At 48.4% G+C, this 16,814-nt stretch overlaps 1 protein-coding gene and 1 non-coding gene across 5 annotated transcripts in view; both read right to left on the bottom strand.

The window, feature by feature from the left end:
- WASHC1 (WASH complex subunit 1) overlaps nt 1-16,814 on the bottom strand; it is a 52,898-nt gene that overhangs the window by 15,099 nt on the left and 20,985 nt on the right. Inside the window, exon 1 of one of the 4 annotated variants that reach the window (XM_059935103.1) lies at nt 10-229. The exons of the other annotated variants lie outside the window; for them this stretch is intronic. The gene's annotated coding sequence lies outside the window, so the exon portion shown is untranslated. Of the gene's footprint in view, nt 1-9; nt 230-16,814 lie in introns of those variants that run through there. 4 annotated transcript variants of the gene reach the window in all.
- Nucleotides 8,434-8,540, bottom strand: LOC132373895 (U6 spliceosomal RNA). The gene has a single exon (XR_009505551.1). It is a non-coding gene; the product is annotated as a U6 spliceosomal RNA (small nuclear RNA).

Below are 16,814 nucleotides of genomic sequence, written 5' to 3'. Positions count from 1 at the left end.
CGCCCTCACCTGCGCGACGCCCGCCGCTTCCGCTCCGCCCGCTCCGCCTCCCCGGCGCTCCCGGCCCCGAGCTCTGGCCCCGCCTCCAGCCGCCAGTTCCGCTCGCTCGGCGCCGCGGCTCAGGGGCCTTAGCCGCCGGCGCCTCGATCCCTCAGGCCGGAGCTCGCCGCCAGCCCCTCAGCGCCTCCTCGCCCCGCCGCCGGGAACGACCCCGGCACCCTCTGCCCCTTCTCCCCGCGCAGCCCCGCCCCTCAGCGCGCAGCCCCTCCCCTCTCCGCGCAGCCCCGCCCCTCCCTGCGCGCCCCCTCCACCCACAGGCTCGGCGGCGTACTTGATTGACTACCCCACCTCTTTCAGCCCGGATTTTCTGGGATTGGGATCTGCGGGCCGAGCTCCCCGCAGAGTCCGCCCAGTGCCCGCCCCGCCTTAAAAAGTATAAATAAATGCCGGACACAAAAGGACAAAGGCTGTAGGAGTCCACGCCGTGCGAGGTGTCCAGAGCCGTCAGATCCAAACAGAACCAGAACGGCGGTTACGGAGGGGACGTTATTGTTTAGCGGGTACAGAGCTCGTGACGGTCTTCTCCTGGACCACACTTTAGTCGGGCTCCTTTGAATCCTCTTCCAACTAGGCCTCCACTTGCGTCGCCCAGTTTTCGCGAGAATCCTGTTACTCGTTTCAACCAGAACCTCCCCCCACCCCACCCCGCCCTCTTATCTGACCAAATGCCTCCCTCCCCTGTCCCCAGGTGACGTCCCATCCCTCACCTGCCTGCCTGCAGCAAGAATCCTAGCCAAGAATTACCCAACCCTCTTAGTAATTTTCCATCCCCCCCAATCCGGCTCCTTGGCTAAAAGTCCCCACTTGTCCACGCTGTATTTGGAATTGACCCCTGTTCTATACTGACCTCTCTTTTCCCCTGTTGCAAAGTCCTGAATAAAATCTGCTTTTACCCCTTTAATGACTGTGCGGCTCTGGTTTTCTTTGCCATGTCAGTTTGTGATGATGACAAAGTTCTGGAGATTGGTAGTGGTGATGGTTGCACCACGATGTAATGTATGTAATGCCACCGAACTGTCCATTTAGAAGTGGTTAAAATGGTAAATTTTGTGTTACGTTTTTGTTACGCCAAGAAAAGAAAAAGCTCGATGGTTTTAAAAAAGACTTTTAAAAAGTTAAATATATAAAGCAAGCGTCTGTCCAGAGATCCTGCAATAGTCCTTCGTGGGGTCCATTGGCCTGCCTCATGGAGGCCAATGGCTCCTCTCTTTTAGGGTTGCCAGATAAAAATACAGGACGCCAATGTCATCTGAATTTCAGATGAAAAAAAAACCAAATAGTTTTCTATTTTTTTTAGTATAAGTATGTCCCAAACAAAGCATGGGACACATTTACACTAAAAAAATCATTCCTTGTTTATTTAAAATTCAGAATTAAGTGTTTATATTTTTATTTGCTAAATCTGGCCACCCTACTCTCTTCCTAATACTCTCTGAATTTTGCCCTCCTTCCCTGCCCTGCCTCCGCGTCCGTCCCTGGGAGAGAGTTAGGTTGAACACCCCAATGACTTGCAGGCTGTAGCACATGGTTCCCACCAATGGTGGGTAAGAGATGGGTTTGCACCTGTATTATAGACTGAATGTGTCCCCCCGCCCCAAATTAATACGTTAACACCCTAATCCCCAGTGTGACGGTATTTGGGCCAGGGCCTTTGGGAGGTAATTAGGGTTAGATGAGGTCATGAGGGTGGGGTCCCCACGATGGGGACCCTTATGAGAAGGGATACTCTCTACCACTAAGGACACAGGGAAAAGGCAGCCGTCACAAATCAGGAAGAGAGCTCTCTCCAGGAACCAAATCAGCCGGCACCTTAATCTTGGACTTTCCAGCCTCCAGAACTGTGAAAAATAAATTTATGCTGTTTAAGCCACTCTATGGTATTTTGTTTCTGACTAATACAACCTGCAAGCCCATTTCCCCCTCACTCCACCTGAGCAATGACTAAGCAGCTTAAGGTATCCGGACAGAAAGCTCACAGGCTTGGGGCTCCGCCCCTCATCCTCTGTGCGACCTTGGGCAAGTCATCTGATGGGGCCTCAGCTGCCCGATTTATAAACTGCAGTTAAGAGTGCTTGCCCTGCCTCCTTTAGAGAGCTGCAGATAAAGGGCATCTAAGTGCTCTGTGATCTGTAAAGTGTACTCGAACACAAAAGACTCCGGGATGTCTGTCTGTACATAGACACGTGCCCACATACCCCACATCACACATCCAGCCTGGCTGTGTTTTCTCACAAAAGTGCTGCAAGACAGCACCCCCAGTCCAGAGCAGCCAGTTCACCCTCCAGACCGTTCACCCACGCTTCATCAAAGTTCTCTACCAAATCTACTGGTCACAGGCTCCTCTCAGACTTAATTTTAAAGATTTCCTGGGACTTCCCTGGCGGTCCAGTGGATAAGACTCTGTGCTCCCAATGCAGGGGACCTGGCTTCCATCCCTGGTCAGGGAACTAGATCCCACACGCATGCCACAACTAAGAGTTCTCATGCCACAACTAAGGAGCCCACCTGCTGCAACTAAGGAGCTGGTGAGCCGCAACTAAGGAGCCCTGGAGCCGCAACTAAGGAGCCCGCCTGCTGCAACTAAGACCCAGTGCCACCTAATTAATTAATCAATTAAAAAATAATAATAAAATAAAGATTTCCTAGGAGCTGGACTGCAAAGACATTTCACCTCAGCCACTCGAGCTGCAGTGGGAACCTTTGACCTCAGCCTGGATAAAGAAAAGCTAAGTGTCATCTTAACATGTGGACACTGGGGCCCCACCTGCCTCTGCTAGCCCAGCGTGTAATGCTATTTATATGAAACATCCAGAAAAGGAAAATCCACAGAGAATGCAGATTGGTGGTTTCCAAGAGCTGAGGGAAAGGGATAATGCGAAATGGCTGCTTAACGGGTATAAGGTTTAATTTTTAAATTTTTGGCCACGCTGCACAGCATGCGGGGATCTTAGTTCCCTGATTAGCGATCGAACCCGTGCCCCATGCAGTGGAAGCACGAGGTCTTAACCACTGGACCACCAGGGAAGTCCCGGTTATAAGGTTTTATTTTGGGGGTGACGAAAGGTTTTGGAGCCACACAGAAAGAGCGGTTGCACGACATTGTGAATGCACTAAATGTCACTGAATTGTTCACTTTAAGACAGTTTTATGTGGCTTTCACCTCACTTTAAAAAACAACACTGGGGCTTCCCTGGTGGCGCAGTGGTTGAGAATCTGCCTGCTAATGCAGGGGACACGGGTTCGAGCCCTGGTCTGGGAAGATCCCACATGCCGCGGAGCAACTGGGCCCGTGAGCCACAACTACTGAGCCTGCGTGTCTGGAGCCTGTGCTCCGCAACAAGAGAGGCCGCGATAGTGAGAGGCCCACGCACCGCGATGAAGAATGGCCCCCGCTCGCCGCAACTAGAGAAAGCCCTCGCACAGAAACGAAGACCCAACATAGCAATCAATCAATCAATCGATAAATCTTTAAAAAACAAAAAACAAAACTGAAAGACAATGCCGGGGCATAAGAAGCGCTGTCCAAGCACTAGCTGTGATTATCCTGCATTCCCCGACCTCACCCAGGCGAGGGCTGAGCCTGCGTCTTGCACTTCTGTACTCTCCTTGTTGTGGAGCCTGCACTGGAAGGGGCAGGGAGGCCACTGGCCGAGGGCCTCTTCTGTGTGTCCCCTAGGGATTCCTTTTTTTTTCTTCAGAAGGAGGATGAGGAACACAACAGTGTCCCTTGTCACTGTCCTCTCAGCACACGTTTACTGAGCGCTTGCTCTGTGCCTTCAAACAAGTCAGAGAAACAGCCCCCGGAGCGGCTGATGGCCAGCGTGCGATGGAGTTCTGAGAGCAGCCGGTCGGGGAGCACAGGCGCTGGGGAGCGGGAGCTGGGGCCCGCATTCACATAGGAGCGTGTTCATTTGTGCCAAACAGGAACTTCACCGCCGGGCTCTAAGCCTTAGAAGTTTCATTTTCCATATATCGACCACACCGTCTTTATCCAGTCCTCTGTTGATGGACACTTAGGTTGCTTCCATGTCCTGGCTCTTGTAAATAGTGCTGCAAGGAACATTGGGGTGCATGTATCTTTTTGAATTATGGCTTTCTCCGTGTATATGGAATATTACTCAGCCACGAAAAGGAACGAAATTGTGCCATTTGCAGAGCCGTGGATGGACCTAGAGACTGTCATACGGAGTGAAGTAAGTCAGAAAGAGAAAAACAAATATCGTATAATATCGCTCATATGTGGAATCTAGAAAAATGGTACAGATGAACTTATTTGCAAAGCAGAAATAGAGACACAGATGTAGAGAACAAACTTATGGATACCAAGGGGGGAAGGGGGGGTAGGACGAATTGGGAGATTGGGATTGACATATATACACTACTATGTATAAAATAAATAACTAATGAGGACCTACTGTATAGCACAGAGAACTCTACTCAGTGCTCTGTGGTGACCTAAATGGGAAGGAAATCCAGAAAAGAGGGGATATATGTATACGTATAACTGATTCACTTTGCTGTACAGCAGAAACTAACACAACATTGTAAAGCAACTATACTCCAATAAAAAGTAATTTAAAAAATTTAAAAAACAAAAAAAAAGAAGTTTCATTTTCCACGTTACAGGAGAACTGGAGGTAAGCAGAACGGGGCTGATCCGTGGTGCCTTTAGGAACCTAAACTCTTCTTTCTACTGTGCCTTAGCACGTGGCTTTCATCCTTATGGCTGTAATATGTGTGCTCCATTCCGGACATTGCATCTGACTTCCAGGTGGGAAGAAAGGAAGGACAAAGCAAAATGGTAAAATGTAGATGTGAGCCCAATCTACTTCTTTTTAAGAAAGATTCCCTAACAATCTCCATCCAGCAGCTTCTTCTTACATCTTATTGGCCAGGACTGGACCAGGTGACTGCAGCCAGCTACAGAGGAGTCTTGGGACGTGAGTATTTGTAATTGGGGATACTACTTCCCTGAACAAAATAGGGATTCTATTAGGAAGGAGAGGATAGAAGGAGGGTAGTCAACTGTGCAGTGTCTGCTGGAGACACGCAACCTTTGTTCAGGTTTGCTCAGAGAAGGATTTCTGAAGGATGCAATGCCAGAGATGAAGCTTAAAGATGAGCAGGAGTTACCCCAGGGAAGGAGGGTGGGGTTATAGGCATTCCATGAACACAAGACGGCAGGAGTCTATTCGTTAAGGTAAGGTTAGCTGCTGCAACAAACTGAAAGCAGTTCCATCACTTCTCACTAATGGAACACCCACATCCATGGATGGCTTTCCTTCATGCTTTAATTCAGGCACCTGAGTTCTCTCCATCTATGGCTCTTCCGCCTTCACCATGGGGCTTCTGGGGTTGGGGAGGGAAAGAACATGAAGAGCATGTGGGAGTTTTGATGGAACAGGCCTGGCAGCAGCATGGATTACTCTTGTTCATCTTCCACTGGCAAGACCCTGTTCAAATGGCCACATCTAGGTGCAGGGGAGGCTGGGAAATACAGTCCATCTATAGATGAGCCAGCTTCTGCTACAGTGATCAGGAGGTGAGAAAATGTGCAGCTGGTGTGGAGTGGGACGTGACACAAGACCAGAAGCAGTTTGGTGTTGCTGAAGTTCAAGGCAGAGGGGAGGTGGGGATGAGATTAGAGAAGTAGTAGGAACCAGACCACAATACTGGGTACCGTTTCTGGAGCTCCTGCTCTGTGCCGGGCAATGCACCTAGTACTTTACATCTATAATCTCAGTTATGATAGGGTGTCTGACCTGTGGAGAAGAGGTGGGAGATCTTCTGTGTATATTTGCTTTGTATAACAATCCTATTTCCTAACAAGTATATAGAGTTTCACTGTGTGCAAAGCACATGTATGTCTACAATATTTGTAAGAATTTGGTGAGGAAAATAGTCCCGTCATTCCTATGTACATTGGGGGGAAGATGAGGGTTTGAGAGGTTTAAGAACTTGTCCCAAATTCAGCCAGGTCCACCTGTTAATAAACACCTCACCCATTCTATTATATCACCTCCCAAAGAGGGTCTCATGCGTCATAGTAGGGAGTTGGGACTTGAGCCTGAAGTCTAATGACCGATGCGCTCGGAAGAAGCCATCCCTTTCTGATGTTAAAATTGGACTCCCTCAGATTTGCTCAGACTTACCTGTCATCGGTGGCATCGGCGGTGGAGGGGGGCGCGGTTTGCGGGGGAGGGCGCGGGGGGCAGGAAGGACTCCGTGAAACCATGAACTCGTCCTTCCTGGGGCAGCACCTGGCTCTCCCAGCGGAGGAAATTCTCCGTTTTCAGAGGGAAGGGGGCAGGGAGAGTCCATGCCTCCCTCTGAGTCCAAAATGACCCACCTGCGGACCTTACAGCTCTCCTGCCACCCCCAATCCCAGCCTCCTCTGCAGCCTCGAAGGACCAGGGCTGGGAACAGAGGGCGGGGCGCAGGCAGGGCCAACAGTAACACAGTACTTTCAGAGGACCACAAACGTATTTTCATTAAAATCAGAAGAAAAGTGAACTTCAGATTGAAGAAGATATTTTAATACATAATATTAATATAGTCATCTGTGTACCAACATAGAAAATATGATTTTTAATTTTTTTTATGGAGTAAGGTCCCCACGAAGGCAAAAGGACCCACCTAGTCTATGAAAGTTGTGATGAGGTTGGGGTGTGTGTGTGTGTGCGTGTGTGTCTGCGCGCGTGTGTGTGCACGCGTGTGTGTTTCAAGGCAGAGACTGAGGGCCTAGGGCTTCGGGCTCTGACTCTCCAGCTCGTAGCCTGGCAGGCTGCCTGCGTCCTCCTGCTAAACCCCACGCGCCAGGACGTGCTCTAAGGAACCTGGACCCCACAGCCTGGTGCTCAACACCCTGCGTGGATCTGCATTTCAGGAGCCGCACCCCCTTCCTGGCACGGTGTCCACCGCTCTGAAATCCCACCGTGTGGGAGCTGCACACAGGGCAGCAGGACTAATCCTTGAAATAACTCAGGGAGGATTATCCCCGCCTCTCAGCTGCAGCGAGGCCGGGTTGGTTCCCAGGGAGGGGGAGGCCAGAGCAGGGGGGCTGCCCACAGTGGGAAGACGGGAAAGGTGAATGCCCAGCAGAGAGGCTTCCAGACTGGACCAGGCAAGGAGGGGGTCCTGAGGGGTGGGGCTAAATCTCAGAGGTGGGATTATGCAAATCAATTCCGGCCAGAGATCTGAAGCTTGGAAAAACCCAGACTGGGGGAAAGAATTTAATTCATAAAAATTTAAAAGTATGAAATATAAAAGAATCCCTTAAAGTGCTTATTTAACAACCAAATCATTCCAACACAATGAACCATACGTAAAACGTACCTCCCCCCAGCCCCTCACTTACACCCCGAGGAGCCCCTCTTCTCTCCACCATCCTACCACCCAGGCTTGGATGCCTTCCCTGTCCTCCTTTCCGTCTCACTGACCCAGCAAATTTTGAAGTCCCACCTCCTCCAGGGGGCGACTGGAGGACAAGGCCCGATTTCCTGGGCCCCCAATCTGTGGGGGGACTATGTCTCCGGATCCTGAATTTGCCTATGCAAATTGGTTTTCTGATATGCTGATGTCTGTACGTGGAGACAATTTTGGTAGGAGGACCAGGTAGGTGAAAGTGTGCCAGGGGAGCAGGGACGCATGAGTCATGGGTGGCTCCCACAGGCTGGGGTGTGGGTAGGAAGGGGAGCCCCTTTGAATGGAGATGTGCGCACAGAGGGTCTGGGTAAGTCTGGGTGACTGGAGAGAGCCCGAAGTGGTTGCTGGACCTGGGGCCCAGACAGCAGAGGCTTACACTCTGGTAGCCACTAGTCACAAGTGGGTGTCCGAGCACTGGAAATGCAGCTTGTGTGTGCAACTGAGGAACCGAACTGCTAATGTGCTTAATTTTCACTAAAAATTAATTAAAAAGTTGTTACTCTCTCCATTTAGTTATTGGAAAACATAAGTATTGGTGAGATAGTTTGAATATGTGAACTTACTTTTCAATGTGAATGTTGTGAAATCTGAACACAGGCCATATATTTCCAATAAAAATTTAGCATCCAAACTGAAATGTGGTGTAAGTGTAAAATACACAGTACACCTCTAGGACTTAGTATGAAAAAAAAGAATTTTTTCAAGGACCTCAGTAATTTTGTACATGATTACATGTTGAAATGATAATATTTTAGATACAAGTTAAACAAATATATTATTGAAATTAATTTCACTTTTTTTTTTTACTTTTTTAAGATTAAAAAAAGTTTTTTTATTGGAGTATAGTTGATTTACAATATTGTGTTTTTTTCAGGTGTACAGCAAAGTGAATTGGTTATACATATACACGTATCCACTCTTTTTTAGATTCTTTTCCCATAGAGGCCAAAAAATATGGAACGTTTCACAAATCTGCATGGCCTGCTTGTGCAGGGGCCACGCTAATCTTCTCTGTATCGTTCCAATTTTAGTATATGTGCTGCCGAAGCGAGCACTTTTTTTTTACTTTAAAAAATATGGTTACTAGAAATTTAAAAATCATGCATGTTGCTCACATTGTATTTCTGTTGGACAACTCTTCTCTAGAGGGCAAGGCTAAGAGGGACCTAACTGGCTTCAGGTGGCAAGGCAGGGTGGAAGGCTCTCTAGGGCAGGGCCCGGAGTGGAGGTTGGGGGTAGGAGGGGAGTGGGGGCTGGAAGAGGGCGGAGACAACTCGACCTGGCAATGTTGAGAATGTGTTTCATGGGGCCGGCCGTGTCTGCTGTGTGTATCATAAGGCTCAGGTGTCTCTGCACCCCTCCATACCCTCTGTGCCCTCCTCCCCCATCTTCCTTAGGTGCTGGCAGAGTGGGTCTCACCTCCAGCGGTATAACCACTACTGGACCAGAAGCTTCTCCAGCACACAGATCGTGTCTTATTTCTCTTTGTATTCTCAGTCTCAACATCACGTATAAAGACACTTAGCAAGTTTTGCCGACAGAGGGACCGGCAGTCCAAATGCTGTTTGCTTTAGTGGGCTGACACGTTTGTGTTGGGACAGGCCCCCCGAAGGGGGCGGGATGTGAAGGGGAGCAGCTACAGCCTGCTGGGGGAGGGGAGTCCTCATCCCCTCATCCCTGGGGAAGTGCAGGGGGTGCCCCTCGGAAATGGACAGGAGCCTTGTCTGTGTCATTTCCTGGAGCACTGTCTGTGTCAATCCTGGGTCTAACGAAGACCCAACGCAGCCAAAAATAAAATAAATAAATAAATAAATAATTAAAACAAAACAAAACAAAACAAAACCTAAGCAGGGAACACCCAACATTGGCTCAGATCTGTTGCATCTCCAGATCATAGGAGGTGCTCATCAAATACTAGCAGAGAAGCTAAATGAACCAGGGAGATTGGAAGAGGCTGCAGTAAGGATAAGGTTAAAGTTAAGATAACAAAGAGGAAGAGACTGAGGCTGGAGGGCACTTTCTGGCTGTCAGATGTCTGCAGAGTCCAACTTCGGACATGCTTTTCCCGGAAACACTCCTCATTATATAAAATATGATCCTGGGAATTCCCTGGCGGTCCAGTGGTTAGGACTCCGCACTCTCATTGCCGAGGGCTGAGATTCCATCCCTGGTCGGGGGAAACTAAGATCGCACAAGCAGTGCAGCGCAGTGCGGCCAAAAAAAAAGAAAAAGAAAATAGGATCCTGCAGGTGGGGAATGGACTGTATAAAATAGCTCTATAAAATAGCAATGACTGGACACATCGAATTACTCCAGGTATGTGAAGAGGCTGACATAACGTTACCCCTGGTAAGTGGTCAGTAGTGAAGGAGGTGGCCCTCGTCAGACCCTCGTTATGCTCGTGAAGACACCCAGATTCTCACGTGACCCAGGAACTTGATCCGGGTCACTCAGGTATTTCATTCCCGATCTAGGAATCAGAAGGGAGGTCTCCGGGCTCACCGTCCGCAGCTGGAGAAAGTGTCTCACGGGAAGTTTCCCTAGGAGCCCGGTCCCCTGGAGTAGGAAGCGGCAGCTGTAGGTCCAAACCCAGCTCTGCCACCAAAGTGCCACATATCCTGGGACACATGCTCCAGCTGGGAGAGGAGCTGAATGCGGCCACTTTCTGACCAGGCAGAGATGAGGGAGCGAGCTGCTGTTTGCCAGGTGCTAGGGGCCCCGGGTCGACGCACAGAAGGGAGGGCAAGAGGCTCCCACCACGGAGAAGCAGGCCCCCCTGCAGCTGGAGATTTTCCGCCGCAGCAGATCTCACCGTGGCTCTCTGGGTGTCTGACAGGCCCAGGCAGAACCCCCAACCCTGGCCTGTCATCTTGCGAGGGCGCCCTTGGGTACCGTGGGGAGGGTGGCTGGTGGAGGGAATATGGCTGGTTTAGGGCGGAGCCAGCGCAGTGATCCCAGACCATCGGAGATCGGTGATGGGCGAGAAGCGTCATTTTCATACGCAGAGAACAGTGCACGGTTTTTCAGATCTGGGCCCAGTCCTCAAGGTCACTGCCTTTCTTCCTCAAAGAATAGGAGTTGGGGTGCTTCTCCTTGTTTGGTGACCACGCTCAGCCATGGGCCCAGGCCTGGTTGATGGCTCTGGGTTCAGGCCCCAGCTTTCCTCCTTAGTACTGTGTGATCTTAGGGAAGGCGCTTCACTTCTCTGAGCCTCGTGTTTCTCACATGCGAGATGCGGGTGATGACACCTGTTGCCTGTTGGTAAGATTAGCAGCCGCCCGCCCTGCCGCACACATGCTCTTTTCTTCTCACTCTATCCTTTTCACTTAGTGGATCTTATCTATACTCATGGCTTCAGTTTAGAAATTGTGGGTTTTTTTTTTTTTAAGGTTTAAGTTACATGCAGTAAAATTCACAATTTCCGTGTACAGCTCTGAGAGCTTTGACATGCGTACAGCTGTGTAACCACCATCACAATCAAGGTACAGAGTAGTCCCACCGCTCCCGCAAAACCCACGCCCTCACCCCCACCTCTTGCAGTCAGTTCTCCCCCCCTGTGCTCCAGGCTGCCACTGATCTGATTTCCATCACTAAAGATTACTTTTGCCTGTTCTGGCATGTCATGTAAATTGAATTATGCATATGTACTCTTTTATATCTGATTTCTTTCCCTAAGTGTAATATTTCTGAGATTCATCCATTTTGTTACATGTAGCTGTAGTTTGTTTCTTTTGTTGACAGGTAGTATTTCATTGCGTGGATTCCATTGCACGGATTCCAGTTGCATGGATACCCACAAATTTGTTCATCCATTCACAACTGAAGCACATTTAGTTTGTTTCATTTTCGGGTTGTTATGAATAATGCTGCAGTGAACATTATTTGCAAGTCTTTGTGTGGACAAATGTTTTTATTTCCGTAGGACAATTATCTAGAAGTGCAATTGCCAGGTATGTGTTTAACTTTTGAAGAAACTGCCTGTTTTCCAAAGTGGTTGTGCAATTTCACATGTCCACCAGTAATGGGTGAAAGTTCTGGTTGTTCCACATCCTGGCCAGCATTTAAGTTTGTCAGCCTTAAAAAATTTTTGCCATTCTAGTGAAATGGTACCTCATTATGGTTTTAATTTTGCATTTCTTTAATGACTAATGATGTTGAGCTCTTTTATGTACATACTGGCCATTTGGAGAATTTGTGAGCTGCCTATTCCAGCCCTTTGCATGGCTGTAGTTTTTATTAGCTGTTCTCCAGACCTCACTTCTGGGTCCTGGATGAAGATGCCAGTGGCATTCTTGATACTCTGCTGGGACGCCTCAAAGGGAACTTAACTGAACATAAAGGTAAACTCATAACCTTCCCCCTCACCCTTCCTCCATTCTCCAACCTTGGGCTCCATCGCTGATACACGTCTTAGTAAATGACCTCACCGCCCACATAGCGGCACAGACCAGAAGCCTAGGAGTCATTCCCCGTACCCACTCTCCTCTATTCTCCCCGACTCTGTCCACGCCATCACTTTTCCTCCTCCCTGCCTCTTAAATCCATTCAATCCCCTCTCCCCACTGTAGCCTAAGCCACCATCCTCCCTCGCCTGGATTATTGCAATAGCCTCCTTTCTAACTAGTCTTTCTCCCTTCAGGATGTTCTAACATTTGTCAATGAAATTCAATTAATTATCAAGTTAAGAAGAAAAAAAGGGATTTTATTCGAGCCAAACTGAGGCTTATTATTAATATCATTTTGGTCGCACTGCGCAGCTTGTGGGATCTTAGTTCCTCGACCAGGGATTGAACCCAGTCCACAGCAGTGGAAGTGACAAGTCGTAACTAGTGGACCACCAGGAAATTCCCCAAACTGAGAATTATAACCTGGGAAGCAGATTCTCATAAAGATCTGAGAACTGTTCCGCCTGTTAGAAGTAGAAGGCACAGTCATACACATTTTCGAGATAAAGGACTGTACATCAAAATGACACACTGATGTTTTACATAAAGCTCACCAAGGATACATAGTCCAGGTAAGTGCATACAAAGCAAGCAGCAAGTCGCCATGACCCCCTGCAGAGCTGGGAAAGAACGTTCTTCTTTTAAGAAGTTACATTGCTAGCATCAGAAGAAAGAAACAAAATTGATCTCCACAGCTAAGAAGGCACTCCCATCTTTGAAAAGTTTTGATTAATGTGTAATGCAGGTGCACACTGCACATTAGGGAGGGAGGGAGAAGGCCCAAACAAACACACAGAGAGAATTTTATGTTTAATTTTTCCTTGTCCTGCCTTAAAATATAATTTTTTTTTGTGGCCGCGCCGCATGGCATGTGGGATCTTAGTTCCCTGACCAGGGATCGAACCTGGACCCTCTTCAGCGGAAGCACGGAATCCTAACCACTGGACCGCCAGGGTTTTATTTCATCACACTGTTAACAGTGAAAGAACTTTTTAAAAACAGATTTGAGGGTTTCCCCGGTGGCGCAGTGGTTAAGAATCCGCCTGCCAATGCAGGGGACGCGGGTTCGAGCCCTGGTCCAGGAAGATCCCACATGCCGTGGAGCAACTAAGCCCATGTGCCACAACTACTGAGCCTGCACTCTAGAGCCCGCAAGCCACAACTACTGAGCCCACGTGCCACAGCTACTGAAGCCCACGTGCCTAGAGCCCGTGCTCCACAACAAGAGAAGCCACTGCAGGGGCTTCCCTGGTGGCACAGTGGTTGAGACTCTGCCTGCCAATGCAGGGGACACGGGTTCGAGCCCTGGTCTGGGAAGATCCCACATGCCGCGGAGCAGCTGGGCCCGTGAGCCACAGCTACTGAGCCTGCGCGTCTGGAGCTTGTGCTCTGCAACAGGAGAGGCCGCGATGGTGAGAGTCATGCGCACCGCGATGAAGAGTGGCCCCCACTCGCCTCAACTAGAGAAAGCCCTCACACAGAAACGAAGACCCAACATAGCCAAAAATAAATAAATAAATAAATAAAATTAAAAAAAAAAAAACCACTAAGTGTTTAAAAAAAAAAAAAAGAGAAGCCACTGCAACGAGAAGCCTGTGTACCGCAACAAAAAGTAGCCCCCGCTCGCCACAACTAGAGAAAGCCCGTGCACAGCAACGAGGACCCAACGCAGCCAAAAATAAACAAATAAATAAATAAATTTATTAAAAAAACCCAAAACAAAACAGATTTGATCCCATTTACTCTCCTATTTAGATACTTTGTGTGTGTGTGTGTGTATGTGTGTGTGAGTGTATGTGTGTGTGCCGGGAATTCTATTTAGATTTTTTGTTTGTTTTTTAATTTTTATTTTTTGGCCATGCCATGCTGCCTGCGGAATCTTAGTTCCCTGGCCAGGGATTGAACCCCCCCAGCACCGCCATGCAGTGGAAGCTCGGAGTCTTAACCACTGGACCGCCAGGGAAGTCCCCTATTTAGATTCTTAATGGCTTTCCATAACTTCTAGGAGAAAGACCAATTCCTAACGGGATTTATAAGACTGGGCCATGTTCCAGCCAGGTGGCTTTCTTTTCCTGGGTTGCCAGTCTCTCTCTTGCCTCAGGGCCTTTGCACATGCTGTCCCCTCTGTCTGGAACAGTCATTTCTTGTTCTTTACTTCACTAACACCTGCTTATTCTTCACATTTCTGTTCACACATTCACTTCCTCAGGGAAGTCTCCCCTGACCCCAAGGCTAGTTTAGGTCCTGCTACTACATGCCCTGAGGGAGCCCTATAATAGTTTTACTTAGCACTGATCAGCTTATAATGATGTATTTCTAGGATCATTTGGTTAACCTATGTTTCTCTTACTAGACTAGTAGGCTCTATGACGACAGGGACTGTATTTTGTAGATCCTGCGTCCCTGGTACCTCACCCCAGGGCCGCTATGTAATGTGTGGGCCCCATGTAAAATGAAAATGCAGGGCCCTGTTCAAGAAGTAGTAAAAAAGTGTCATTAAAGGTAGTAAAATATACAGCTTTTTCTTTTCTCCCGTGTTCTCTTTCTCTCGACTTGTCATAGTATTTAAAAAAAAAAATTTGTTTTTGATTGTAGTTGCCTTACAGTGTTGTGTTAGTTTCTGGTGTATAACAAAGTGATTCAGTTATATTATATATATTTTCCATTATATATCTAATAGAAAAGAATCTAAAAAGAATATATCTATATGTATCTAGATATATTCTTTCAAGATTCTTTTCCATTATAGTTTATTTTTTAAAATATTTTATTGAAGTGTAGTTTGTCATAGTACTTTTATTTGCTCTTTCGTGTTATCCTAAGTTAAAAGGTTAAAAAATAAATTTAAATTATCGTCACGAATTTTCGTTCATCTTTATACTGTATGTTGCAAATTTTAAATGGAAATATGAGCCTTTAGCTGCTATGTGGAATCACCAAAGTCACACAGTTCACGGCGGGTCCATGTGTATGTATTTCATTCTTACGGGAGCAGTGGACGTGCTGCATGAACGAACTCGGACGTTTCTCTATCCCTCCTGACATGCGCCATTCCACCCCAACACTCCGCCTCCGGTCACTGGTGACTCAGGCAGGGCTGCAAGGAAAGGGAGCTGGCGGCTGCTCTGTCTTTTCCTTTCCTTCCGTGTAACCATTTTCAGCCTAAGCATTGGTTAATAGGGACATAACATCAGTAGCAAAGGATGTGATAAGGTTCCTTGGTCATTTGTGTCTCTTCGAATGTCACTGCCTTCTTTCTGCGCACAGAGCCAGCTCTGCGTTGGATGGGCGGTGTGGCCTCTCCAGCCTGTGGGCGCCCCACCCGTCAGTCGTGGACCTGACAGCGCTCCCTCCTGCACTGACTTGAGTCTCCCTGCGCTGCCCCCATGGCGTGTGTCCCCTGGAGCTCCCTGCTTGTGGGATGTCGAGAAGGCTGTACGGGAGTGGGCTGAAGGCACAGGACACACTCGCGTGACTCGTCTCCTGTCCGTGTGCGCGCTCCCCTGCACTGGACTTCCCTGACAACCTTACAAAACACCAACGTCAAGGCAAAACGATTAACCATTTCAAGATGCTGACAGCAGAGCATTAAACCAAATGCGGGGTCCTTCTGAGCATAGGACCCTGTGTCATTTCCCAGGTCACATGCTCGTGAAGGTGACCGTTCAGAACATACATAGTAGACACTCAAAAAACGTGTTCAATGAATGAGTGAGGGGTGTCACTTGATATAAGAGAAACAGTTCATTTGGTTTTGATAAAAACTAAAGACCTCCCTCCTCTATCACCTTGGAGATGCAACGTAAATGTCAGAGGGGCACCCCTGCCTGGAATTGCCTGTTTGGGGAGAGATGCTTCCTCTCATGCTTCAGAGTGAGAGTGAGAGAAGAGGGGAGAGGGGGCGGAGAGAGGCTGATGGGTCTCTAGACTCGCCTGTCAATTAGTCACTGCACTTTGCACATACAGCATGTAACACCTTGTAGCCTGTGCTCTTAAGACCTGGCCTCTGTGTGAATTAAGCTTCACAGCTCACTGCTTTCACCCACCTCCTCCCCACCTTTCAGCCTCCACCCTCACTCCAAGAGACCCAAAGTTGCTACTTCATCTGCACAGGACCTCTGGGAGCCGGCCTGGAGGGAACGGGGAGTAGAGCAGCTCAGCCAAGGTCAGACCTGCTGGCTGCTGGGTGATGCTGATTCCTTGTCTCTGGCTTTGGCTTGGGTCCACAGCTCAGCTCGTGCAGAAAGATATTTGAGAATTGCAAAGGCCAGGAGGCAGGAGACCTCAGCTCAAGATCTGGCTTTGTTCTACAGCACTCCATCGTGTGACCCTTCTCTAGGTCTCTGTCAAATGAGAAAATGAACTAGGTAAGTGGTCTACAAGCAGTGTTCCCAGAACCTCCAATGTCTCAAGAATTACACTGGTTGGAGGAAGGAAGAGTCTCCCCAACTTCAGTCATTGGTAATCATCATCATCATCATCATCAACACCACCATCACCACCACCACCACCATCATCACCACCACCATCACCACCATCACCATCACCATCACCACCACCACCATCATCACCACCATCACCATCACCATCACCATCACCACCATCACCATCATCACCATCATCACCATCATCACCACCACCATCACCATCATCATGGCAGACACTCACTGCTCCAGGGGTTATCTTAAGGCTTTAGATGCAGTAACTCATTTAGTAGTCACAATATTCCTATAAGATGGGTTTTAACTGTTACGCCCATCTTCAGATGAGGAAACTGAGGAGCTGAATAGTTAAGTGACTTGTTCCGGGTCACACAGCTAGTAAGTGACGGAGCAAGGACTTAAACCTTGTAGTCTGGCTCTACAGTACAGCTACGTAACCACA

This window comes from Balaenoptera ricei, chromosome 10 (genome assembly GCF_028023285.1).
Source record: "Balaenoptera ricei isolate mBalRic1 chromosome 10, mBalRic1.hap2, whole genome shotgun sequence".
NCBI lineage: Eukaryota > Metazoa > Chordata > Mammalia > Artiodactyla > Balaenopteridae > Balaenoptera > Balaenoptera ricei.
Note: the sequence above shows the minus strand (reverse complement) of the source record. Positions and strands in the feature narration are given on the sequence as shown.